Source organism: Hyla sarda, chromosome 2, assembly GCF_029499605.1.
Source record: "Hyla sarda isolate aHylSar1 chromosome 2, aHylSar1.hap1, whole genome shotgun sequence".
In the NCBI taxonomy this organism is placed as follows: domain Eukaryota; kingdom Metazoa; phylum Chordata; class Amphibia; order Anura; family Hylidae; genus Hyla; species Hyla sarda.
Genome location: NC_079190.1, coordinates 71,938,868 through 71,965,772, shown reverse-complemented (window position 1 = coordinate 71,965,772; position 26,905 = coordinate 71,938,868). Strand labels below are relative to the sequence as shown.

Below are 26,905 nucleotides of genomic sequence, written 5' to 3'. Positions count from 1 at the left end.
CACTCTTTTTCAGTTCCTTGGCGGTTTAGCAAAAGTGCAGCATGTTGAGCTTAAGGCTTTTTTTTCCCCCTGAAATCGTGGCGTTTTTTTCTCCCATGGAAGTCTATGGGAGTAAAAAAAAAAACGCCAAGAAAAACGCCATGTGGGTTTTAACTTTGGCGTTTTTGCAGGCTTTTTAATTTTTAATTCTTTTTTGGACTGATGGTGATACCTTTTTTTAAAAAATTTGGTAGGGTACCATTAAAAATAATAATAAAAAAAGATACAGTAGTGATGGAAAAAATTGTATTTAACGAAATGTATCTTTTTAATAACAACATTTTTATTCATTTTTAAACAGGGATCAATTTATGTGTGCGGGCAGGGAATTAAAAATGTAGCCGACAATAATAAAAATGTAGTGTGTGTGTGTTTTTCACTTTTTTTCTTTATTTGTTACATTTTTTTAGGTAGTAGTACTACTCCCAGCATGGAACGTACTGTTCCATGATGGGAATAGTAGTACCTGTACTAATTGACAGATCGCCCCGGGTTCCATTGTGATCCTTCTGTATAATTTATAGATGCTGCAGGCCGCTCTTCTAATGTCCCCTGCACTGCCGTATATATACACCTATTCATATTTTCCGCAGAGAGCTGTGATAGGCCAGATGGTTCCAGCCAATCACAGCTCTATATGAATAGGTGTATACACACGTCAGTGCAGGGGACCATAGAAGAGCGGCCGCCTCTATACATTTTACAGGAGGATCACAGGGGGTGTCAGGAGTGACATCCGCTGTGATCTTTCCTTAACTGCAGGTACTACTGCTCCCAACATGGAGCACACTTTGCTCCATGCTGGGAGCTGTAGTGCCTGCATTAATAGACAGATCGCAATAGGTGTCAGAAGTTACACTCGCTGTGATCTGTCTATTAATGCAGGTACTACAGCTCCCAGCATGGAGCAGAGTGTGCTCCATGTTGGGAGTAGTAGTACCTGCAGATCGTCCTATCTATTGCAGAGATGCGGAGCGGCTTTCTCCTGCACTCCGCATCTCTACGCTATACTCCGGCCAGTGAAATGAATAGAACATCACTCTAGTCTATTATCGCTTCTCCTTTGTTCTCACGTTAAATAGATTCAGGGCTGTCAAGCAATAGTTAACGTATTGCTGAGTGTCTGTGGGATGTCACATGATTGATTTGTTTACATGGATGATCAGGTGACAAGGACTGGGTCACGTGGTCGGGCCGCCACATCTCCTTATCTGGGGGACGTGATCATGGCTAATTACCATAGCCTATGATGTGTGCGGGGGGAGATTGCGGACGGCGTGATATCACGAGACTCAGGTCACTGCACTAAATCACATGACCATACACAGGTGATCTCATAATTATAGGCATACACATTGGATTTTACTCCACGCTAATGGCGCCATGTTAGGCTAACAGAGCGGGTAAGTAGCATCATCCTCGATTGTTTTAATGTACAGAAATGTTGTTACGACATTTGGTTGATTAATATGTAATAATAAATGATTCATGCTAGTAATCTCATGTATCCTGTGGAATCAGGCTTTTTCAAGCATTATTGAATGTATGCACAATGACACTATTGTATGCACATTATTATATCACATGAAAATATGAATTTGTAAACATAATATATAACTTTTGAGGATTGTATTCAATTTGTATAATGATGTAACATTGAATTCACTTGTGTAGTCATGATTGCACTGAGCACTTTTGTTGGGTATTTATACCCCCTATGATGTATGTATCACTAAGCTTGAAAATGGCTTCATAGGAGCAGAAACGTTGCTGTGTAGAGACATGTTTGAATAAATGCACCTTATTTTTTGGAGTGCTGCGCCATTGGAATTTCTTGTCTGGATGGACTCTGATCAGGTTTGGGGAGCTTGCACCACAGTTTTATTATTGGACTGTGCAGTGCTGCAGCTTTTTTCGTTTTTTCCATATCAACAGTTTTTAGTATCTTTTTTAAATGGTTTTTCAAAGAAAACTATAGGCAAAAACAAAAAAATGTCATCCCCGAGACAGCTAATGTAAGTAATATACACTCCTTTACATTCAAATTGCTAAAGGAAAAAGGACAAGCCCTTATGCAAATCGTGAAAGTAACAGGTGTCTGTATTTCCAAATGATAAACTTATTAAGCACCTAGCTCCAATCTGTGGCATGTGGGAGGACTTAAAGCGAAACGGACAGCTGGATCACCTGCATTAAACCCAATATACAGGGTTATAGGGCTGGTGAGCAGGATTAAATTGAGGTATAACTTACCCAGATCAGTGGTCAGGTTTCGAACCTCATGTTCATCGACAGGCCACTTATTGCCTCTTGTCCTAAACTGAGAAGGACAGAATCCTTGAATTAATCCCTACCTTTGAATAAACGGATAGTTAGACAAATGGTGTGTATGGTACATCTGGGATGTCATTGTTTGGCAATTGCAAATGGAGTTGCCAGATGATTTGCATGCCCAAGTGCATTAAGTGTGGCAGAACATTCATTAGACAACCATTAATACCCTTATTGATAGAATGCCAAGGTTGTGTAAGTGTGTGTATTTCTGTGTGCTGCTTATACAACATGAATATTTTGTTTCCATTTATTGAAATCTCTATCGATCCTGTAGTTTTCAAAATTCCACACATATTATTTCTTGGTGTTGCCATCTTAAAGGGGTACTCTGCCCCTAAACATCTTATTCCCTATTCAAAGGATTGGGGATAAGATGCTTGATTGCGGGGATCCGACCACTCAGGCTCAGCACTCCAGTCATCCGATGCACGCAGTGAACTCCGTTCTGTGCCGGATGACGAGCTACCACAGCCATTGCGCCCCCTCCATTCATGTCTATAGGAGAAGGTGTGAAAGCTGTGTGCTAGCCGTCATGCCCCATCAAATACACATGAATGGAGGGGGTGTGGCGTGACGTCACGAACACGGAAACCCCAAGCTTCTGTGTTCAGGACACCGCAGTGCTGGCCCAGAGATCGTGGGGGGTTCGAGCAGCCAGACCCCCCCCCCCCCCCCCAGATCAGACATCTTATGCCTTATCTTTTGGATAGGGGTTAAGATGTCTAGGGGAGGAGTACCCCTTTAATGTTGTGGAGTGTATGCACCATTATTTTTGTTCTGTATTTATTTTCATCCTGAGTTTTGCATACTAGGGGAAAAGTACGCAGTTCTCATTGTAATCAGTAATGCGTTGTGTTCGGATGTCTGTAGAATAATCCTCTAAAACTGTTGTTGGAAACCAAGTAAAGAAAAAGAAAACATGTTAAAATAAAACAGTTTAGAATACAAAATATGTGTCAGTAGAAATATATTTCACCTGTAATAAAATTAAAATGTAATAAATCTTTCTATATGAAATGCAGGACGTGAAAAAAGGTTGGTTCTGCTGAACTATATTAGTCTTTATAAAATATTTTTAGACACTTCATTACACATCACTGGGGTCAGTTGTCAGTAACACTATGATGGTTCTAATTTAATAAATGAACAATAGCATCTATTGCTGCCAACAGCTAGAAGCCACATGCAGGAGTACCAAGAACCGCACTGTTTAGGAAATATTGATATGAGATGAAACTGGGCCAAACTGCAAAACTAGTTCACAGAAGTTGCCAAGTACTGCCAAACTCAGACTCCCAACAGAAATACACCATTGGGTTGGATCACCAACATGAGTAATGTATCAAAGTGAGTAGACATACATGTGCACGAATAGACACCAAATTATAAAATAAGCAAATGTGTTAGATTTACGTTCGGTAGTAAAGCTAATCTTGTCAGACAATAATGACCCCCCCAACTGGGGAATGGTTCCTACACTCACTAAGTGCACTGGGCATCAGGAAGAACATTCATACCACATCAGGAACTAAATCAGATTCCAGAGGAAAAAAGCCATGGACTTTCCAGAGGGTTGAAAACCAGGAGGGCCAGACAGTACAAAATCAGAACCAGAAGCAGAACCCAGAACAGGAAAGGGTCAAACTAAGAGAATACATTAAGTCCAAATCATCATCCAACACTACAACAGTCAGGATCCAAGGAAAGCTGAGTATTACAAAGGAACGCTGGTGACAACAGCAGATGCCCTTTGTAATCTCCCGCCTCTGGAAGGTGTGAGCACCGGTGCTGCTGCTGATGGGCCACACTGATAAGTGATCCTGCACCTAGCAGGAATGGTTGCAGACATGCGCCAAATTTACCAAATGTGACACAGACTGCTGTATCAAACTAAGTTATGCTGAATCAAACTAAGTTCTGCTCTATTTTACTCAATCAAAAAGTCACAGAATAAGTGGCGGCCTTAATACAATTGTTGCATAGAGTTCTATAGGGCAGGGTTAACTTGCCCTGTGAGAACTTCTAAATTCGACAAATCTGTGAGAACTGCACAAAGGGCTCTAAATGAGAACACTTCATGGTATGACATGTAAATGCTCTAAATGAAATGTTGCAGAAATTACTGCACGGGGCCAGCCTGCGACTTTTCATGCAACAAATTTAATGAAAAAAAAAAAAAGAAGTCTAAATGGTTTGACAAATTCCCCTCAATGGGAGAGATTTACCAAGACCAGAATTTCATATACCAGTCTAAAGTAAACCCCACCAGTGCAGGAGTGCACTGGATTTATAAGAGGTATATGTTTCTTGATAAATCCAGCGCATGTGATGCTGCCCTGTGCGGTAGCCTCAGATATCTTCTTCTAAACTGATGGAGATTTCAATTACAATTTACCCTGCTAGCAGGCGGAAATTGTAGTAAATTCAGCACGTGGGGGGGGGGGGGGGGCTTTGGTGGGCGACCGTACCCCCTTAACACAAAACCATGCCCCTTCTTAGTAAGAACCGCCCAATCAACGAGTGGAACACAAACTAATCGGGTGCTCGAGAAAAATTATTACAGCAGAACTTAAAGTGACTCCAGCAGTGATGAAACATAGTGTGGAAGATACACAATGATATCAGTGACCTGAGTGATGTCTTCTCTCTCTTTGCTTTACTTCTTCATCTGGTGCACCAGGACTTCTTCCAGCTTCATCTTCTCTGCAGTCTTAAGTTCATTGGTTCCTCACTTTGTTAGCAGATCCTCATCCTCTATGAAGACAATAATCATTATAACCCTGCCCCATACTGTACCCACCGGATTTTAATACGGTCATACACTGTACCCTGAATATAATACTGCCATACACTGAACTGTCACGATTCGGCTTCCAGGTAGTGGATCCTCTGTGTCAGCGAGGGATTGGCGTGGACCGTGCTAGTGGACCGGTTCTAAGAGGCTACTGGTTTTCACCAGAGCCCGCCGCAAAGCGGGATGGTCTTGCTGCGGCAGTAGCAACCAGGTCGTATCCACTAGCAACGGCTCTACCTCGCTGACTGCTGAGAAGGCGTGGAACAGAAGGACTAGGCAGAGGCAAGGTCAGACGTAGCAGAAGGTCGGGGGCAGGCGGCAAGGTTCGTAGTCAGGATGGGTAGCAGAAGTTCAGGTACACAGGCTTTGGACAACACTAAACGCTTTCACTGGCACAAGGCAACAAGATCCGGCAAGGGAGTGCAAGGGAGGAGACTAGATATAGCCAGGGAACAGGTGGGAGCCAATTAAGCTAATTGGACCAGGCACCAATCATTGGTGCACTGGCCCTTTAAGTCTCAGAGAGCTGGCGCGCGCGCGCCCTAGAGAGCGGAGCCGCGCGCGCCAGCACATGACAGCAGGGGACCGGGACGGGTAAGTGACCTGGGATGCGATTCGCGAGCGGGCGCGTCCCGCTGTGCGAATCGCATCCCCAACGGCCATGACAGTGCGGCGCTCCCGGTCAGCGGGACCGACCGGAGCGCTGCAGGGAGAAAGACGCCGTGAGCGCTCCGGGGAGGAGCGGGGACCCGGAGCGCTAGGCGTAACAGTACCCCCCCCCTTAGGTCTCCCCTTCTCTTTGTCCAGTAACTGCCTCCCCTGGGATGAGGACACCGGGAAAGAATGGAGGGTTTCCTCAACGGCAGGCAGTACAGCATGAGTGGGAATGGGGAGGGAGGGCAGAGGGCGAGGCCTGGCATGGGGCAGTGTGACACCAGGACGGGGGCCATGGGGTGGCACAGAGGCTTGCCTGACGGGACTGGGAGGGGGGGAGAGGCACTTCCTGTGGCAGGCAGAGTCCCAGTTCCTGATCTCCCCGGTGGTCCAATCAATGGTGGGGGAATGAAGCCGGAGCCAAGGAAGACCGAGGAGAACCTCAGAGGTACAGTTGGGGAGAATGAAGAATTCAATCCTCTCAAGGTGGGGTCCAATAGACATGAGGAGGGGCTCTGTGCGGTAACGCACGGTGCAGTCCAATCTGGCTCCGTTGACCGCGGAAATGTAGAGCGGCTTGACGAGACGGTTCACCGGGATGCTGAATTTATTAACAAACGACTCCAAAATAAAATTTCCTGAGGCACCGGAGTCCAAGCAGGCCACGGCTGAGAGGGAGGAGCTGGCTGAAGAAGAAATCCGCACGGGTACCGTGAGACGTGGAGGAGCAGACTTGGAACCAAGAGACGCCACACCCACGTGAGCTGGGTGCGTGCGTGCGTTTCCCAGGCGTGGAGGACGGATAGGGCAATCCAGCAAGAAATGCTCGGTACTGGCACAGTAAAGACAGAGATTTTCTTCCCTGCGGCGATTCCTCTCTTCCTGGGTCAGGCGAGACTTATCCACTTGCATGGCCTCCTCGGCGGGAGGCCCAGGCGTAGATTGCAACGGATACTGTGGGAGAGGTGCCCAGAGATCTAAGTCTTTTTCCTGGCGGAGCTCTTGGTGTCGCTCAGAAAAACGCATGTCAATGCGGGTAGCTAGATGGATGAGTTCTTGCAGATTGGCAGGAATCTCTCGTGCGGCCAGCACATCCTTGATGCGACTGGATAGGCCTTTTTTAAAGGTCGCGCAGAGAGCCTCGTTATTCCAGGATAATTCTGAAGCAAGAGTACGGAATTGTACGGCATACTCGCCAACGGAAGAATTACCCTGGACCAGGTTCAACAGGGCAGTCTCGGCAGAAGAAGCTCGGGCTGGCTCCTCGAAGACACTCCGGAGTTCAGTGAAGAAGGCCTGGACTGTGGCTGTGGCAGGATCATTGCGGTCCCAGAGCGGTGTGGCCCAAGACAAGGCCTTTCCTGAAAGAAGGCTTACTACGAACGCCACCTTAGACCGTTCTGAAGGAAACAAGTCCGACATCATCTCCATATGCAGGGAACACTGAGACAAAAATCCACGGCAGAGTCTGGAGTCCCCATCAAATTTGTCCGGCAGGGACAAGCGGAGGCTAGGAGCGGCCACTCGCTGCGGAGGAGGTGCAGGAGCTGGCGGAGGAGATGGTTGCTGCTGTAGCAGAGGCAGAAGTTGCTGTAACGTGGCGGTCAACTGCGACAGCTGCTGTCCTTGTTGGGCAATCTGCTGCGATTGCTGAGCGACCACCGTGGTAAGGTCAGCGAGACTTGGCAGGGGCACCTCAGCGGGATCCATGGCCGGATCTACTGTCACGATTCGGCTTCCAGGTAGTGGATCCTCTGTGTCAGCGAGGGATTGGCGTGGACCGTGCTAGTGGACCGGTTCTAAGAGGCTACTGGTTTTCACCAGAGCCCGCCGCAAAGCGGGATGGTCTTGCTGCGGCAGTAGCAACCAGGTCGTATCCACTAGCAACGGCTCTACCTCGCTGACTGCTGAGAAGGCGTGGAACAGAAGGACTAGGCAGAGGCAAGGTCAGACGTAGCAGAAGGTCGGGGGCAGGCGGCAAGGTTCGTAGTCAGGATGGGTAGCAGAAGTTCAGGTACACAGGCTTTGGACAACACTAAACGCTTTCACTGGCACAAGGCAACAAGATCCGGCAAGGGAGTGCAAGGGAGGAGACTAGATATAGCCAGGGAACAGGTGGGAGCCAATTAAGCTAATTGGACCAGGCACCAATCATTGGTGCACTGGCCCTTTAAGTCTCAGAGAGCTGGCGCGCGCGCGCCCTAGAGAGCGGAGCCGCGCGCGCCAGCACATGACAGCAGGGGACCGGGACGGGTAAGTGACCTGGGATGCGATTCGCGAGCGGGCGCGTCCCGCTGTGCGAATCGCATCCCCAACGGCCATGACAGTGCGGCGCTCCCGGTCAGCGGGACCGACCGGAGCGCTGCAGGGAGAAAGACGCCGTGAGCGCTCCGGGGAGGAGCGGGGACCCGGAGCGCTAGGCGTAACATGAACTCACTAATTATAATACTGCCACACAATTTGCCCATGATACGGTCACACATGTTTGTTCTTTAGCTGAATCCCCACCCTTACACTGTCCTTCCCCAGACTCCTGTGCCCTCTTCCTCCTCCAGGCTCCTCTGTTTCACCTCCTCGACCACTAACTCCTCTCCACGCTTCTCTGCCCCACTCCCCAGACTCCTAAGTCCTCTCCAGGCTCCTCTGCCCCCAACCCCACATCCTTGCTCTTCTCCCCATGTTCCCACCCCACACACATGCTACATACATAATATACACCCCCTTATCCTTAGTCTCCTCATCACCGCCATCCTTGGTCTTCTCAGCGCCCCCCCCAGAACCCCATCCTTGGTCTCCTCAGCTCCCCCCTGCACCCCATCCTCAGTCTCCTCAGCTACCCCCCCGCACCCCATCCTTGGTCTCCTCAGTGCCACACCCCATCCTTGGTCTCCTCAGCTCCCCCCTGCACCCCATCCTTGGTCTCCTAAGTGCCCCTCTGCACTCCATCCTTGGTCTCCTTAGCTCCCCCTGTACCCCATCCTTGGTCTTCTCAGCGATGCCTGCACCCCATCCTTGGTATCCTCAGCGCCCACCCCCTGCACCCCATCCTTGGTCTCCTCAGGTCCCCCCTGAACCCCATCCTTGGTCTTCTCAGCGCCCCCCCATGCACCTCATCCTTGGTCTCCTCAGCACCCACCCTGCACCCCATCCTTGATCTCCTCAGCGCCCCCCCCCCACACTCCATGCTTGGTCTCCTTAGCTCCCCCCCTGCACCCCATCCTTGGTCTACTCAGCACCCCCCTGCACCCCATCCTTGGTCTCCTCAGCTACCCCCACTGCACCCCATCCTTGGTCTCCTCAGCACCCCCCCTGCACTCCATCCTTGGTCTCCTCAGCGCCCCCCCTGCACCCCATCCTTGGTCTCCTCAGCTCCCCCCTGCACCCCATCCTTGGTCTCCTAAGTGCCCCCCTGCACTCCATCCTTGGTCTCCTCAGCTCCCCCTGTACCCCATCCTTGGTCTTCTCAGCGATGCCTGCACTCCATCCTTGGTATCCTCAGCGCCCACCCCCTGCACCCCATCCTTGGTCTCCCCAGCTCCCCCCTGAACCCCATCCTTGGTCTTCTCAGCGCCCCCCCATGCACCTCATCCTTGGTCTTCTCAGCACCCCCCCTGCACCCCATCCTTGATCTCCTCAGCGCCCCCCCCCCCCACACTCCATGCTTGGTCTCCTTAGCTCCCCCCCTGCACCCCATCCTTGGTCTCCTCAGCCCCCCCCCCTGCACCCCATCCTTGGTCTCCTCAGCTACCCCCACTGCACCCCATCCTTGGTCTCCTCAGCACCCCCCCTGCACTCCATCATTGGTCTCCTCAGCACCCCCCCTGCACCCCATCCTTGGTCTCCTCAGCGCCCCCCCTGCACCCCATCTTTGGTCTCCTCAGGGCCCCCCCTGCATCCCATCCTTGGTCTCCTCAGCACTCCCCCTGCACCCCATCCTTGGTCTTCTCAGCACCCCCCCTGCACCCCATCCTTGGTCTCCTCAGTGCCCCCCCCCTGCACCCCATCCTTGGTCTCCGCAGCGCCCCACCTGCACCCCATCCTTGGTGTCATCAGCGCCCCCCACACACACATGCTACATACATATATGCCCCCATCAGTACTGGAGATCAGTGGCTACTCCTGCCACTGCTGCTGCACAGGGAATATGCTTCTGCTGAGGATCTGTCAGGGATAGTGCAGGGACTGAGGCCCACACCCTTCATAAAAGGTATTATACTAAAAAATGTATAAATAAAATGTGGTGGCAGCGACAGGCTGGGCCCTCAAGCAGCGCTTGAGATTACCCGACCTGCTGCAGCAGCACATTGTGCAGTGTAGTGGCAGGGCCCCCCTGGCTATGAGGCCCGGTTGCCATGGCGACCGTTGCAACCTCTATAGTTACGCCACTGGTCAATGCATTCTATGTAATACTACAGTTCTTGATCGGGACCATCTTTGTCTCAATTGGGCTTGATGGGCAAGCAAAAAAGCATGGGGAGGCCTGGCACTCAGCTTGTTAGTCAGGCCTGACTAGGACTGGAGTGGTTCCATGAGGACACACGCGATCTCCCTGCTGCACCAGGCATTTGTTTAGAGCATCGGGTGCAGCACTGCGACGTCACTCCCCCACCTATAGACTTGCACTTAGGGGACATGGCCGTGATGTCACGAGCCTCTGCCCTGCATCGCCAGTCATCCAGCATGGAGTGAAGTTTGCTCCGTGCACCAGATGTCTTGGGTGTCTGGGGTGTCGCAGCTGAGATCGTGGGGGTCCCCAGTCGCAGGACCCCCGCAATCAGACATCTTTGAATAGGGGATAACATGTCTAGGGGCGGAATACCCCTTTAAAGTAAATGTAAAATAAATAGAAATAGAGTGAACATATACTAGCAATGAGGCTATGTCACCAAAAAAAGAGTTAAATTATGGTTGTAAGGAGAGGATGTAAACATACACAGATTTTCCTTCTGAAAAAAAGTGGGTCCAATTTCATGCAAGCTGCACAAGTCACTAGATGGACCTGGCAGCCAACAGTTTTTTCCATAATACAGAATGAGACTTGTGATGAATTATAACTTAGCAAACACATGAGAAAATCTGTTATGGTAATAATTTACCTTGGTGTACTTAAAATAAGCATTTATTTCTCCATTTGTATTGGAGATGGCAAGTAGCATAAATTGCACAGCCCCAAGTGCATAAATGTTCCGACCATTATAATGAAGTATAACTTTACATCTCTTGGCGCTTATAGATTCAGCTCCGGGATACTGTGTTAAAATACAGATTGTAACAAAGACATCCTAGCACGATATGTAAAATATTATTTATTTTCTTAATAATATATTTTTCTGTCTTGTGAGTTAATAAAACAGTTTGCAGGCTGTTGCTAGATGTTTTTGGTGATTGGATTCAGCTTTAATTCCATCTGGGGAAAAGCCAGTAACTATATTATCAGCCAGGGGAAAATAATGGGCCCATTAAAGGAGTACTCCAGGATAAGAAAACTTATCCCCTAAGGATAGGGGATGAGTTTCAGATCGAGGGGGGGGGGGGGGTCCGACCGCTGGGGCCCCACGTGATCTCCTGTACGGGGCTCTCGGCTCTTTGCCGAAATAGCTCATTTCGACCACCGCATGATGCGGCGTCTGACACGCACCCTCAATACATTTCTATGGCAGAGACGGAGGCTGCTGATTGCAGCGCTCCGGCTCTCCCATAGAGATGTATTGAGGGGGCGTGTCGGCTGCCACGTCATGCGGTGGTCGGACACAGCCCCTGGCCGCTGACTGTCGGGAGATCGCGGGGGGCCCCAGCGGTCGGACCCCCTGCAATCTGAAACTTATCCCCTATCCTTAGGATAGGGGATAAGTTTTCTTATCCCGGAGTACTCCTTTAAGTTACCTAGTACATGTATTGTTAGGCATTAGGAAATACCATAGTGGAGCAACTGGAGTAAGACTAGGGGCAATAATTTTTTTCTGGGTGTTCTACGGCAGCACAGTATGGGTTAATGGGGTATTCTGGCTTTATACGTCTTCTCCCCTATCCAAAGATGTCACACGGCCGCCATCAGTGTCGTGTCCAATACATGCTACAGTTAGTGAACCATGCTCTAAACAAATGCTGTTTTATCCGATTCCTGACGAACCCAACAGCTGGAAACGCGTTAAAGCGTGAACACGTGGATGGCAGCTAGGTGATTTTCGTGCACGTTTGATATAAGAAATGTATTATTTTTAAGAAATGCAAATAATAAAAGTGAAGTTTTATATCTCACATTATATCAGGGATTTATACACATAGTGGAGATTCCACTTTGTAGAAGAGACTGTGAGCTACCGTATATACTCGAGTATAAGCCGAGTTTTTCAGCACATTTTTTTGTGCTGAAAACGCCCCCCCTCGGCTTATACTCGAGTGAACTCTCCGCCTGTCAATCCCTTCTCAGTTGTCTTCAACCTGTGGACCTCCAGATGTTGCAAAACTACAATTCCCAGCATGCCCGGACAGCCATTGGCTGTCCGGGCATGCTGGGAGTTGTAGTTTTGAAACCACTGGAGGTCCGCAGGTTGAAGTCCACTGCAGCCTTCTCAATCATCCAGACACCCCCTTTAGTTTTCTACTCACCTCCCCTTGGTGGTAGGGAAGGGTGAGCTGGTCCGGGCCATCTATGCTGCAGGGACCGTCCGGTGGGGATGGTTAGTCGTTCCGGGCTGTCCATTTTACCCCCGGGGGGCCCTCTTCTCCGCGCTCCAGGCCCGGCCCCGGACTAGTGACATTGCCTTGACGACGACGCACAGGGACGGGGGGGATGATGGCGGGGGTCTGGATGATGACGGGGTCTGGATGATGACATGGGGGGATGATGTATTTCCCACCCTAGGCTTATAGTCGAGTAAATAACTTTTCCTGGGTTTTTGTGGTGAAATTAGGGGCCTCGGCTTATATTCGGGTCGGTTTACACTCGATTATATACGGTATTCTTTTTTTTACTTGTTGGCCTTACAGGGCTTGGTTCAGTCTAGTCTTGTCCCTGTTCACCAGCAGATATTAGATGCTTACTGTTTAGCCCGATCAGAGGGGAATACATTATCCAGGCCCCAGAACTCTTCATTTAACAGTGTGGAGAATGAACTCAGATCAGAAGGTTTGCGGGAAGAAGTTATTGAAACATTGGCTCAATCCAACAACAGGGTGCTAAAAGAACATATTTAAAGGGGTACTCCAGTGGAAAAAAAATGTTTTCTAATCAACTGGTGCCAGAAAGTTATACAGATTTGTAAATGACTTCTATTTAATAATCTTAATCCTTCCAGTGTTTATCAGATTCTGCATGCCACAGAGGAAGTTCTTTTCTTTTTGAATTTATTTTCAGTCTGACCACAGTGCTCTCTGCTGACACCTCTGTTCATGTCAGGAACTGTCCAGAGCAGGAGAGGTGTTCTATGGGGATTTGCTCATACTCGGGACAGTTCCTGACATGGACAGAGGTGTCAGCAGAGAGCACTGTGGTAATCCATAAAATAACTATACAACTTCCTGTGGATCATACAGCAGCTGATAAGTACTAGAAGGATTAAGATTTTTAAATAAAAGTAATTTAAAAATCTGTTAAACTTTTTGGCACCCGTTGAGCGGCGCTTAGGTCATGTGAACTTCACGTCTAAGTGCGGCAGTGCCTGAGTTCACTGCTGCCGCCGAAGACCAGTGCGCCCGGCCTGCTTGTCCTCAGTGTACAGAGCCCTGCTTGTCCTCAGTGTACAGAGCCCTGCTTCGCCTCAGTGTACAGAGCCCTGCTTCTCCTCAGTGTACAGAGCCCTGCTTGCCCTCAGTGCACAGAGCCCTGCTTGTCCTCAGTGCACAGAGCCCCGCTTGTCTTCAGTGTACGGGAGTCCTGCTTGTCCTCAATGTAAAGAGCCCTTCTTGTCCTCAGTGTACAGAGCCCTGCTTCTCCTCAGTGTACAGAGCCCTGCTTCTCCTCAGTGTACGGAGCCCTGCTTGTTGTCAGTGTCTGGAGGCCTGCTTGTCTTCAGTGTACGGGAGCCCTGCTTGTACTCAGTGTACGGAGCCCTGCTTGTCCTCATTGTAAAGAGCCCTGCTTGTTGGCAGTGTACGGAGCCCCCTCATTGTACAGAGCCCCGCTGGTCCTCAATGTATAGAGCCCTGCTTGTTGTCAGCGTACAGAGCCCCCTCAGTGTACAGAGCCCTGCTTGTCCTCAGTGTACAGAGCCCTGCTTGTCCTCAGTGTACAGAGCCCTGATTGTCCTCAGTGTACAGAGCCCTGCTTTTGCTCAGTGTACAGAGCCCTGCTTTTCCTCAGTGTACAGAGCCCCGCTTGTCCTCAGCGTACAGAGCCCCGCTTGTCCTCAGTGTACAGAGCCCCGCTTGTCCTCAGTATAAAGAGCCCTGCTTGTCCTCAGTGTACATAGCCCGGGTGGTCCTATATGTACAGAGCCCTGTTGAAGAAGTGCCCTGATCTCTCTGCCGGCTTTCTCAGTCAGCATCTGCATGGACACATAAACAGGCTAGCCTGGCCAGGCAGGTGGGTGGTTTATGGATTGTATTGTTAGTTGTATGTATCTTCTACCTGCCTGGCATGACAGGCAGTCTGAGATATAAATTATATGTGAAATATAACTTATATCTCTGACTGTAGCATCATTTGGGGAGCGGTGAAAGGCAGGTAGAAGATGGAGTAGGCTTCCCAGCAGCAAAGAGTATTTCTGGCAAGGACTGTAGTGAGGCAGACAGTCTGTTATTTTCTACCTGCCTTTCACCGCTCACTATATGATGACACAGTCAGTCAGAGATATGAGTTATATATCTGACTGTGCCATCATGTAGTGAGCGGTGAAAGGCAGGTACTCCGGTGGAAAACTTTTTTTTTTAAATCAATTGTTGCCAGAAAGTTAAACAGATATGTAAATTACTTATATTCAAATTTTATAATCCTTCCAGTACTTGTTAGCAGCTGTATACTACAGAATAATTTTTTTTCTATTTGGAATTTCTTTTCTGTCATGACCACAGTGCTCTCTGCTGACAATTCTGTCCATTTTAGGAACTGTCCAGAGCAGGAGAAAATCCCCATAGCAAACATATGCTGCTCTGGACATTTCTCAAAATGGACAGAGGTGTCAGCAGAGAGCACTGTGGTTGTGACAGAAAAGAAATACCAAATAGAAGAGAATTTCCTCTGTAGTATACAGCAGCTAATAGGTATTGGAAGGATTAAGAATTTTTAATAGAAGTCATTTACAAATCTGTTTAACTTTCTGGCACCAGTTGATTATAAAAATAAAAAGTTTTCCACTGGAGTACCCCTGTGAGTACCCCTGTGAGTGGAGCCTGGAGCCAAGTTGGACTGGGTATCACAGACAGAGATCCCAAGTTGGCACAAAAAGGAGGAGTTCAGTGTTTTAAGGCACTTGGTGTAGTTAAGGTGATTGGTATTGCCATCCCTCAAAGTACCCCATAGCCTCAAGCCTCAACCCCCTATTCCTTTCTATGGCAAATTTTCATATACATACTGGGTGGGAATAGGGGTGGGGCAGAGGTGGGGCCAGGGGTGGAGTCTTGCTGGGGGCCCCTGCTTTATTTGGTCCGGGGGCCCTGAGTGGTGTCAGTCCGCCCCTGAACATATTGTCACACCAAACTCCAAAAATGGGCTGGACAAAATTATTGGCACCCTTAACTTAATATTTGGTTGCACACCCTTTGGAAAAAAATAACTGAAATCCTACAACCATCAATAAGCTTCTTATACCTCCCAGCCGGAATGTTGGACCACTCTTCCTTTGCAAGCTGCTCCAGGCCTGTCTAAGGGTGATTTCACACCAGGTTTTTGCAATAAGTTTTCCATATACGATTTTTTTTTTAAAAACGCATTTCAGTAAACCGGAGCAAACCTTATCAAATCGCATGTAACCGTATGCGTTTCTAAACCGTATACGGGTTGGAAACGTATATCCGTTTGCATACGGTTACATCCGTTTACCGGGGCAAAAAAACGTACTGGTATGGTACATGAGAGAGGGGGGTGGGGTCTTCTGGCCACTCCCAGATATATCTTTCTAGAAGGTGGGGAGGAATTTTCTGTATGCAATGCGCATGTGCGAAAATTAAAAACGCATTGCGATTCCCGTATGCAACCGTATGCGCATACGGTTGCATACAGTTTACATTAACGAAAATGTTTAAAAAAACTTATACGGTCGTTATACGGTTTTCAACCGGACCTAAAACCATGGTAGGCTACGGTTTTGGGTCCGGGAAAAAAAACTTTCAAAACCGTACAAGAAGACAAACGGACACAACCGCATGGCTTAAAAACCATACGGTTTATAATGTTAACTCAATGAATACGTTTTGCAATACGGTTCCATACTTTTTTTTATTAAAACCATATACGGGAAACATATTGCAAAAACCTGGTGTGAAAGCACCCTTATTGGAAGGGACAGGGATGGCTTCGAGGAGGTACACGACTCAAACGGCACTGACCGACCACTACAAGGTATGGAGGATAAAAGAGGATTTTATTGACCAAGATGTAACGCGTTTCTCTACGCTTGCGCAGCTTCCTCAGGCATCTCTTATTGGAAGGGTGCCTTTTCCCAACAGCAATTTTAAGATCTCTCCACAGGGATATAGATCTGGACTCATTGCTGGACACTTCAGAACTCTGCAACGCTTTATTGCCATCCATTTCTGGGTGCTTTTTAATGTTCGTTTGGGGTCATTGTCCTGCTGGAAAACCAAAGATCTTGGACGCAAACCCAGCTTTCTGACACTGGGCTGTACAGTGCGACCCAAAATCCATTGGTAATCCTCAGATTTCATGATGCCTTGCACACATTCAAAGTACTCAGTGCCAGAGGCAGCAAAACAACCCCAAAACATCATTGAACCTCCATCATATTTCCCTGTAGGTACTGTGTACTTTTCTTTGTAGGCCTTATTCCGTTTTCGGTAAACAGTAGAATGATGTGCTTTACCAAAAAGCTCTATCTTTGTCTCATCTGTCCACATGACATTTTCCCAGAAGGATTTTGGCTTACTCAAGTTCATTTTGGCAAAATGTTGTCTTGCTTTTTTATGCCTCTGTGTCAGCAGTGGGGTCCTCCTGGGTCTCCTGCCATAGCGGTTCATTTAATTTAAATGTTGACAGATAGTTTGCGTTGACACTGATGCTCCCTAAGCCAGCTGCAAAGCTTGAATATCTTTGGAACTTGTTTGGGGCTGCCTATCCACTATCTGGACTATCCTGCATTGACACCTTTCATCTATTTTTCTCTTTCATCCATTCCCAGGGAGATTAGCTAGTCAGTGCCATGGGTTGCAAACTTCTTGATAATGTTGTGTACTGTGGACAAAGGCAAATCTAGTTCTCCGGAGATGGACTTGTAACCTTGAGATTGTTGATATTTTTCCACAATTTTGGTTCTCAAGTCCTCAGACAGTTCTCTTCTCCTCTTTCTGTTGTCCATGCTTAGTGTGGCACACACAGACACACAATGCAAAGACTAAGTGAACTTCTCTTCTTTTTATCTGCTTTCAGGCGTGATTTTTATATTTTGCCCACACCTGTTACTAGCCCCTGGTGAGCTTAAAGGAGCATCACATGCTTGAAATAATCAAATTTTCCCACAATTTTGATAGAATGCCAATAGTTTTTTCCAGCCCATTTTTGGAGTTTGGTGTGACATTATGTCCAATTTGCTTTTTTTCCTCCCTTTTTTTGGTTTAGTTCCAATACACACAAAGGGAATAAACATGTGTCTAGCAAGACATGTGTTACTGCAATCCTTTTCTGTGAGAAATACTTCAGGGGTGCCAACACTTACCGCCATGACTGTGTGTGTGTGTGTATACATATATATATATATATATATATATATATATACCAAAAGTATATATGTACAGACCAAAAGTTTGGACACACCTTCTCTTTCAGAGTTTTCTTTATTTTCATGACTGTCAGGATCCGGGTTGGCGGAGCGTGAGGACACTGGAAGTGGATCCTCTGTACCAGAGAGGTGATGGCGTGGGCCGTACCAGGGGAGCGGAGTCTAAGGGGTTACTGGTATTCACCAGAGCCCGCTGCAAAGCGGGATGGACTTGCTGCGGCAGGTAACTCCCAGGTCGTTCCGCCTGGTAGCGACTCAACCTCTCTGGCGGCTGAGATGGCACGGTACAAAAGGACAAGGCAAGGCAAGGTCAGACGTAGCAGGAAGGTCAGGGCAGGCGGCAAGGTTCGTAGTCAGGGGCAACAGCAGAGATTCTGGAAACACAGGCAAGGACACAATGGAACGCTTTCAATAGGCACTAGGCAACAAGATCCGGCAGGGACAGGAAGGGGAAGTGATGTTTTATAGGAAAACAGTGATTGGACTAGATTGGGCCAGGCACCAATTAGTGGTGCACTGGCCCTCTAAATTTCAGAGAGCCGGCGCGCGCGCGCCCTAGAGAGCGGGGCCGTGCGCGCCGGGCTGGGACAGAGGAAGGACGGAGCAGGTGAGAAGAGACATGGGATGCGATCCGTGAGCGGGCACGTCCCGTTCCGCGGATCGCATCCTCTCCGGTGACAGGGTAGCAGCGCTCTCGGTCAGCAGCGCCGACCGGAGCGCTGCAAGCAGAATAACGCCGCGAGCGCTCCGGGGAAGCAGCGGGACCCGGAGCGCTCGGCGTTACAATGACTATGAAAATTGTAGATTCACACTGAAGGCATCAAAACTATAAATTAACACATGTGGAATTATATAATTAACAAAAAAGTGTGACACAACTGAAAGTATGTCATATTCTAGGTTCTTCAAAGTAGCCACCATTTGCTTTGATTACTGCTTTGCACACTCTTGGCATTCTCTTGTTGAGCTTCACAAGGTAGTCACCTGAAATGGCTTTCACATCACAGGTGTGCTGGTGTGGAGGAGGAGGTGTGATGGTGTGGGGGGGCTTTGCTGGTGACACTGTCAGGGATTTATTCAAAATTGAAGGCATACTGAACCAGCATGGCTACCACAGCATCTTGCAGCGGCATGCTATTCCATCCGGTTTGTGTTTAGTTGGACCATCATTTATTTTTCAACAGGACAATGACCCCAAACATACCTCCAGGCTGTGTAAGGGCTATTTGACCAAGAAGGAGAGTGATGTGGTGCTGCACCAGATGACCTGGCCTCCACTGTCACCGGACCTGAACCAAATCGAGATGGTTTGGGGTTGAGCTGGACCGCAGATTGAAAGCAAACGGGCCAACAAGTGCTAAGCATCTCTGGGAACTCCTTCAAGACTGTTGGAAGACCATTTCAGGTGACTACCTCTTGAAGCTCATCATGAGAATGCCAAGAGTGTGAAAAGGAATAATCAAAGCAAAAGGTGGCTAGAACCTAGAATATGACATATTTTCAGTTGTTTCACACTTTTGTGTTATGTCTATAATTCCACATGTGTTAATTCATAGTTTTGATGCCTTCAGTGTGAATCTACAATTTTCATAGTCATGAAGATAAAGAAAACTCTGAATGAGGTGTGTCCAAACTTTTGGTCTATACTGTATGTGTGTATATATATATATATATATATATATATATATATATATATATATATATATATATATAGATATATAGAGATAATATAGATATATATAGAGATATATATATATATATATATATATATCTTTTTTTTCTTATTTTTTTTAATCTTTTTTTTGTTCTTATTTTCTTTTCTTTTTCATTACATATTGTTATAAGGTTATAAATGAACTTTAGGGCATTATAATACCAGATAGGAGAACCACCCATGGGCATTTTCTATGGACATATGAAGAGCATTTGTAATTAATACTCACTGTAGTGTACAATATAGAGCGTAGATAAAAGAATACAATTATCTGTTTTACAACATAAGTAAATAAACAAGTGAGGACTGCCACACACTGCACCCTCTGAATATAATACGTCCAGACACTGCACCCTCTGAATATAATATGGCCATACACTACACCCTCTGAATATAGTACGGCCACACACTGCACCTTCTGAGTATAATATGGCCACCCACTGCACCCCCTGAATATGATACTGCCAGACACTGTACCCTCTGAATATAATACAGCCACACACTGCACCCTCTGAATATATTACTGCCAGACACTGCACCCTCTGAATATAATATGGCCACCCACTGCACCCCCTGAATATGATAATGCCAGACACTGTACCCTCTAAATATAATACTGGCATACACTCTGGCCTCAGAATATAATACACTGTGCACTTTTTAAAATATATTACTACCACCCAATGCTAACTCTGCATTTAAAACTAACGCACACTGGCACTCTATCTTCCTTCCTGACACCAACCTCAGCACAGCTCTGCTCTGCCCACTGAAAGTCATTCAATGCGGCAGGTAAATACTACCACACACTGTGACCTCAGAATATAATACTACCACACACTGCCAACTCTTCATATAGAACTAACACACACTGACACTCTGTCTTCATGTCGCAGTGGTTTGGTAAGCTCCTCAGATTTTTCACTTTAGATGCTGTGATTGGCATTGATCACGCCATCTAAAGGGTTAAATGACTGGCAGCAGCGGAATCGCTGTTGCCTGCCGTAAGCAGTGAGTGTCTGGCTACTGATGGTAGCCTTCCTTAAATACGAGGGAACGAGGGCGTACCTGTATACCCTGCGTCCTTAAGAGGTTAACATACATTCATTAACCCTTTCTATATTAAAAGTTTAAATCACCCCCCTTTTCCCACATTCCATATAAAAAAATATGTAAACATAATAAAGATAAACATATTAGGTATCGCCATCTGCGTAATTGTCTGATCTATTAAAATATAACATTATCTATCCCATACGGTGAACGACGTAAACGTTAAAAAATACCAAACTCCAGAATTATGTTCTTTTATCATATCATACCCCAGAAAAAATGTATTAAAAAGTGATCAAAAAGTCCAATCAATACGACAATGGTACAGATAAAAACTGCACATCACAGTGCAAAAAATTAGCCCCTTATAGAGCCCGGTAACCAAAAAAATAAAAAAAAGTCATAAGGCCAGAAAATAGCAAAAAAAATTAATATTTTTTTTTCTAACGTTTTGAGTTTTTTTTAATTAGTAAAACATGAGGCAAACTATACAGATTGGGTATTGTTTAAATGGCGAATTCGGGTAGAAAAACAGACATGGTGCACATCTACAATCTTGTATAATGATCTGATTGCTTCTCAGCACAATATCAAAAACTAACATGTTGTTAGTATACATTTTTGATCAAAAAGTACAAGCCCACTCGCCACATCAAGGCCACCCATTTAGAGTGGGTCCCTAACGTCCCTAGCATAAAATGGCGCAGCACCGAGCGGCGACCACCACCGCCGCGACACCAATGCCCACAGGGGGGAACGACCCACCGGCAGAGCGGCCCCAATGCCACTCAAACCAGTCTATGGGCCGCACCCCCCCGCAGACACGGCGCCACGGCAGGAACGGACACCGCACAGCACCACACCAGTGTGAACAAGGTGTAATGGCTCACTTACCATGCTCTCCCAGTCAGACTGGGAGGCTGCTAGGAAAGAAATGACCCATGTGTAGCTAACTACTACTTATATAGGGTTGGGCTGAGGGGGTGGGGAAGAGTGCAGACAACATGTTAAAACAAAAAACAAAAAAAGAGGGGATAGAAATCACAGTGTGAATTCGGGTAGAAAAACAGACATGGTGCACATCTACAATCTTGTATAATGATCTGATTGCTTCTCAGCACAATATCAAAAACTAACAGGTTGTTAGTATACATTTTTGATCAAAAAGTACAAGCCCACTCGCCACGTCAAGGCCACCCATTTAGAGTGGGTCCCTAACGTCCCTAGCATAAAATGGCGCAGCACCGAGCGGCGACCACCACCGCCGCGACACCAATGCCCACAGGGGGGAACGACCCACCGGCAGAGCGGCCCCAATGCCACTCAAACCAGTCTGCCGTGGCGCCGTGTCTGCGGGGAGGTGCGGCCCATAGACTGGTTTGAGTGGCATTGGGGCCGCTTTGCCGGTGGGTCGTTCCCCCCTGTGGGCATTGGTGTCGCGGCGGTGGTGGTCGCCGCTCGGTGCTGCGCCATTTTATGCTAGGGACGTTAGGGACCCACTCTCAATAGGTGGCCTTGACGTGGCGAGTGGGCTTGTACTTTTTGATCAAAAATGTATACTAACAACCTGTTAGTTTTTGATATTATGCTGAGAAGCAATCAGATCATTATACAAGATTGTAGATGTGCACCATGTCTGTTTTTCTACCCGAATTCACACTGTGATTTCTATCCCCTCTTTTTTTTGTTTGAACATGTTGTCTGCACTCTTCCCCACCCCCTCAGCCCAACCCTATATAAGTAGTAGTTAGCTACACATGGGTCATTTCTTTCCTAGCAGCCTCCCAGTCTGACTGGGAGAGCATGGTAAGTGAGCCATTACACCTTGTTCACACTGGTGTGGTGCTGTGCGGTGTCCGTTGCTGCCGTGGCGCCGTGTCTGCGGGGAGGTGCGGCCCATAGACTGGTTTGAGTGGCATTGGGGCCGCTCTGCCGGTGGGTCGTTCCCCCCTGTGGGCATTGGTGTCGCGGCGGTGGTGGTCGCCGCTCGGTGCTGCGCCATTTTATGCTAGGGACGTTAGGGACCCACTCTCAATAGGTGGCCTTGACGTGGCGAGTGGGCTTGTACTTTTTGATCAAAAATGTATACTAACAACCTGTTAGTTTTTGATATTATGCTGAGAAGCAATCAGATCATTATACAAGATTGTAGATGTGCACCATGTCTGTTTTTCTACCCGAATTCACATTGTTTAAATGGCGCTGACCTAAAGTTTCAAGATTACATGTTAGTTTGGTCACATGGTTAATGTCGTATAAAAGGGAAGAAAAAACAAATTTGAAAAATTGCTTTTTTTTCTTCCCAATTTCACTTTTTTTTTTTTCTGTTTTGGAGCATATGTGATAAAAAAAAAACAGTTATGAAGACATTACAAAGTACAATTGGTCTCGCAAAAAATAAGCCTGTATATGGGTATGTACATGAAAAATAAGAGTTATGGCTATTAATGGGCGAGGAGGAAAAATGTAAAGTGCAAAAATGAAAAATGCCTACGTCCTTAGGGGTTAAATACTGTGCCCCCTAAATGGATTAGATACTGTCATGGTAGGATACTGTCCCACTCCAATATGGATTAACCACCTTCCCGCCCCAGGACGTATGCATATGTCCCAGTTACCTACATGGCGATATCCTGCTCAGAGCAATGCGTTGCTGCAGGAGATCGCCAGTGGGACCTGGCTGTCAATCACAGCCAGGGTCCTGCCGCAGCTGCCAAGACCGGCATGATCCCATTAACCCCACAGATGCAGTAGTCAGTCCTGATCACGGCTTCTATGAGAATGATAGGGGGAAAGGGCTCCCCCTGTTCACCAATGGCAATCTTGTGATACAATTGTGGGAGCACTTGGTTGCCATGGCAGCAGGAGGTCAGCTGATGTCCTCCTGTCTGCCAAGTATGGCAGCCTGTGAGGTCCAATCATAGGCTGAATCGCATCGGCTGCATGTCAGTCAGGCTGACAGTTATACTGTGCTGCAGCATAGTATAACCTGTAAAAGTGAAAAATATAAAAATAAAAGTTTTCTAAATAAATAAAAAAAAAGTCTAAAATAAATGCCCCTTTCTCAATAAAATAAAAAGCACCCAAATCTATACATAATAAGTATTGCCACATTTGTTATGACTTTTACAATAAAACACTTATTTATCCCGTATGGTGAATGCCGTGAAAAAAAAAATGGTACAAAACCTAGAGTAAAAAAAGATCGCAAAAATGGTACCAATAAAATGCACAGCTTGTCCTGCAAAAAAATCAGCCCTCACACAATGGCATCAGATGAAAAATAAAAAAAGTTATGGCTGTCAGTGGAAGGGTCATGGCAGGAGGTGGATCCTCTGGGCCTGTGTGGATGATGACGTGAGCCAATGCAGGGCGGAGTCTATGGTGCCGCTGGTTTCACCAGAGCCCGCCGCAAAGCGGGATGGTTTTGCTATGGCAGGCGGCACCCAGGTCGCTACCCCCCGGCACGACTCATCCACACAGGTAGCTGGGATGAAGCGTGGTACAGAGGATAAAGACAAGACATAGTCAGGATAGCGGAAGGTCAGGGCAGGCGGCACAGTAGCAGAGTCAGGTCACGGAACAAGGATCATGTATATGGATAGACAGGATCACAGGAACACAGTAGCTTTCTCTCAGGGACTAGGGCAACAAAGATCCGCCAAAGGGCAGGGGGAGGTGCACACACTTATAGGGAAGGAACAGGTGAAGACACTAATTAGGGCATACTGGCCCTTTAAATCACAGAGCTCTGGCGTGCGCGTGCCAAAGGAGGTGGGGGCACACGCGCCAGGACTGAGAACACGGAAGACCAGGGAGGTGAGTGATGGGCTGGAATTCGCATGCCGGCGCATCCCGCGATGCCAATCCCAGCCCCGCCGGCAGCGGGGACATGAGAGGAGACCGCTCATGGCCAGCGTGTCTGGCTGGAGCACTGACGTTACAGTCAGAACATGACAACACAAAAAAGGGAAAAAAGGATTTTGGGGTATTTCCATAATTGTACCGACCCACAGATTAGAATTAACATTTTTACTGTACAGTGAATGCCATAAAAAACATTTAAAAAAACACCAGAAACTTACATTTTTCACAATATTTTGGAGTTTTTCACAGAAAATGCTGCATGAATCAACAAAGATTTGCCACTAATATAAAGTACAATATGTAATGAAAAAACAATATCACAATCGTGACGCTAAGTAAAAGCATGTCAGTTGTATTGCCACTTAAAGAAACACAGGACAGATTTGGAAAATGGGACCTGGTCATTAAGGTAAAAACAGGCTGCATCCTTAAGGGGTTAAATAATCTGCCTCCTTGTATGGATTAGATACTGTAACCCACTATATGGACCCGCTGATCAGAGGCGTAGCAAAAAATTGCCCCGGGGCCCCCTATGCCCCCCCACGCAAGTGTGGGGGTCCGACTGCTGGGACCCTGACCGATCACCTTGGTTTAAGTTGCTCTCCAGCTGTTGCAAAGCTGCAGCTCTCACAATGTCTGGAGAGCTTCAGGCATTATGGGAGTTATAGTTTTGCAACAGCTGGAGAGGCACAGATTGGGTACAGTTTCACACATCATCACTGCAGAACTTACAAGTGACTTCAGCTCTGATGGGACAGTAAGGAGAATACACAGTGATATCACTGACCTAAGTGATCTCTTCTCTGTTGTCTTTCTTTTTCTTTCTCATCTGGTCCAGACACCAGGACTTCTTCCAGCTACATCTTCTCTGCAGCGTCTGAGGCCCGCACATCATTGGTTCCTTAATTTGTCAGTAGATCCTCATCCTCTGTATGAAGACAATAATCATGATAACCCTGCCAGAAACTGTCACTTGAATATAATACTACTATACACTGTACCCCCTGAATATATGACTGCCACGCATTGCACCCTGAACATAATATAACACTACCACTCCTCTACTCCACCCCCTCGACCCCTAAGTCCTCTCCACGGTCCTCTGCCCCCCACCCCAGACCCCTATGTCATCTCCATGGTCCTCTGTCCCCCTCCCCAGAAGTTGTGCTCCAGAAGGCTGTCAGGACATTATACATTCTTGGTCTCCTCATCACCCCCCCCCCCCCTGAACCCCATCCTTGGTCCCCTCATGAACCACACCCCCCCCATCTCCTTGGTCCCCTCATCAATCCCCCCCCCCCTTGGTCCCTTCATCAACATCTATACTGCCTCCACCTCAAACCCCATGCTTGGTCCCCTCATGAACCACAATGTCCCTCCCCCATCCTTGGTCCCCTCATCAACATCCATACATGCTTAAGATGATACAGGCCCTGTCCGCGCTCAGTAAGAGGTGCGCGGGTCCCAGATATCCTCCTCAATATGGTGTGGGGATGCAAAGGGAGTCACGGGAGTGGGTGTCACACGTGATACAACGTCAGCATGGCTCCCCTCCGCTCCTGGGACATTGTGCAGCCGCAGACCGAAATTAGGCTTCAACCCTGCAGAGGATCCACTGCGCCCGCCTGAGACTTTGTGATCCGGTGACTTGGAGGGAGGTGTGAATGGTTAGGGGCCGCGGTGGCGCCATTCAAACAGCCAGCCCCACAGTCTGCTTGCCTTGCGCCTTCACAACTCTGTAAATGAGAGCAGCACAGCACACAGCGCCCCGGTGCGCAAGAAGTGATTATCATAGTGCCAGGCCTGGCTGCCAAGCAAGCCCCCTAGCAACAACACTGCTGGGGGCCCCTACCTAAATGGGCCCCCCGCACCGCAGGGGCCACTGCTACGCCATTATTACTACTACTACTACTAACGTCTCCTGACGTACTAACCGGTCTCCTAGTAGTGCCTCCATGCTCTGGACACTACGCTGACAGACACAGCAAACCTTCTTGCCACAGCTCGCATTGATGTGCCATTCTGGATGAGCTGCATTATCTGAGCCACTTGTGTGGGTTGTAACCACGACTACTAGCTAAAGGCCCAAATGGCACAAGCAGAGGTAATCAAGAACTGCAACAATTTAACCCCCGAGGGGTTAAGAAAGGTCCTCTATATTGCTTGTGCCAAACCAATATAAAACTTAACTTTTATTTACCAAATAATAATAGTGTACGTGAGGAATCAGTTGTATTAAAAACACATCTCCACTGCAGTCATAGGTATATACTGTTGTTGTGCTTAGGTCCTAAATCGGTCGCCCTTACTAGTGAATAAGTCCGCTCAGGCTCAAAGGGAGGAACTCCTCTCTCATCTATTTCTAAAGTTGAGACCTAGGCACAACAACAGTATATTCCTATGACTGCAGTGGAGATGTGTTTTTAATACAACTGATTCCTCACGTACGATATTATTATTTGGTAAATGAAAGTTAAGTTTTATATTAGTGTGGCACAAGCAATATAGAGGACCTTTCTTAACCCCTCGGGGTTAAATTGTTGCAGTTTTTGTGTGGGT

General features: G+C 47.5%; 1 long non-coding RNA gene across 1 annotated transcript; it reads right to left on the bottom strand.

Annotated features, from left to right (window-relative positions):
- Nucleotides 1-5,006: 5,006 nt before the first annotated feature.
- LOC130357635 (uncharacterized) lies at nucleotides 5,007-26,370 on the bottom strand. Its single transcript, XR_008889203.1, has 3 exons — nucleotides 26,281-26,370; nucleotides 25,134-25,274; nucleotides 5,007-5,127 (listed from the first exon to the last, which is right to left on the bottom strand). It is a non-coding gene; the product is annotated as an uncharacterized LOC130357635 (long non-coding RNA).
- Nucleotides 26,371-26,905: the final 535 nt, after the last annotated feature.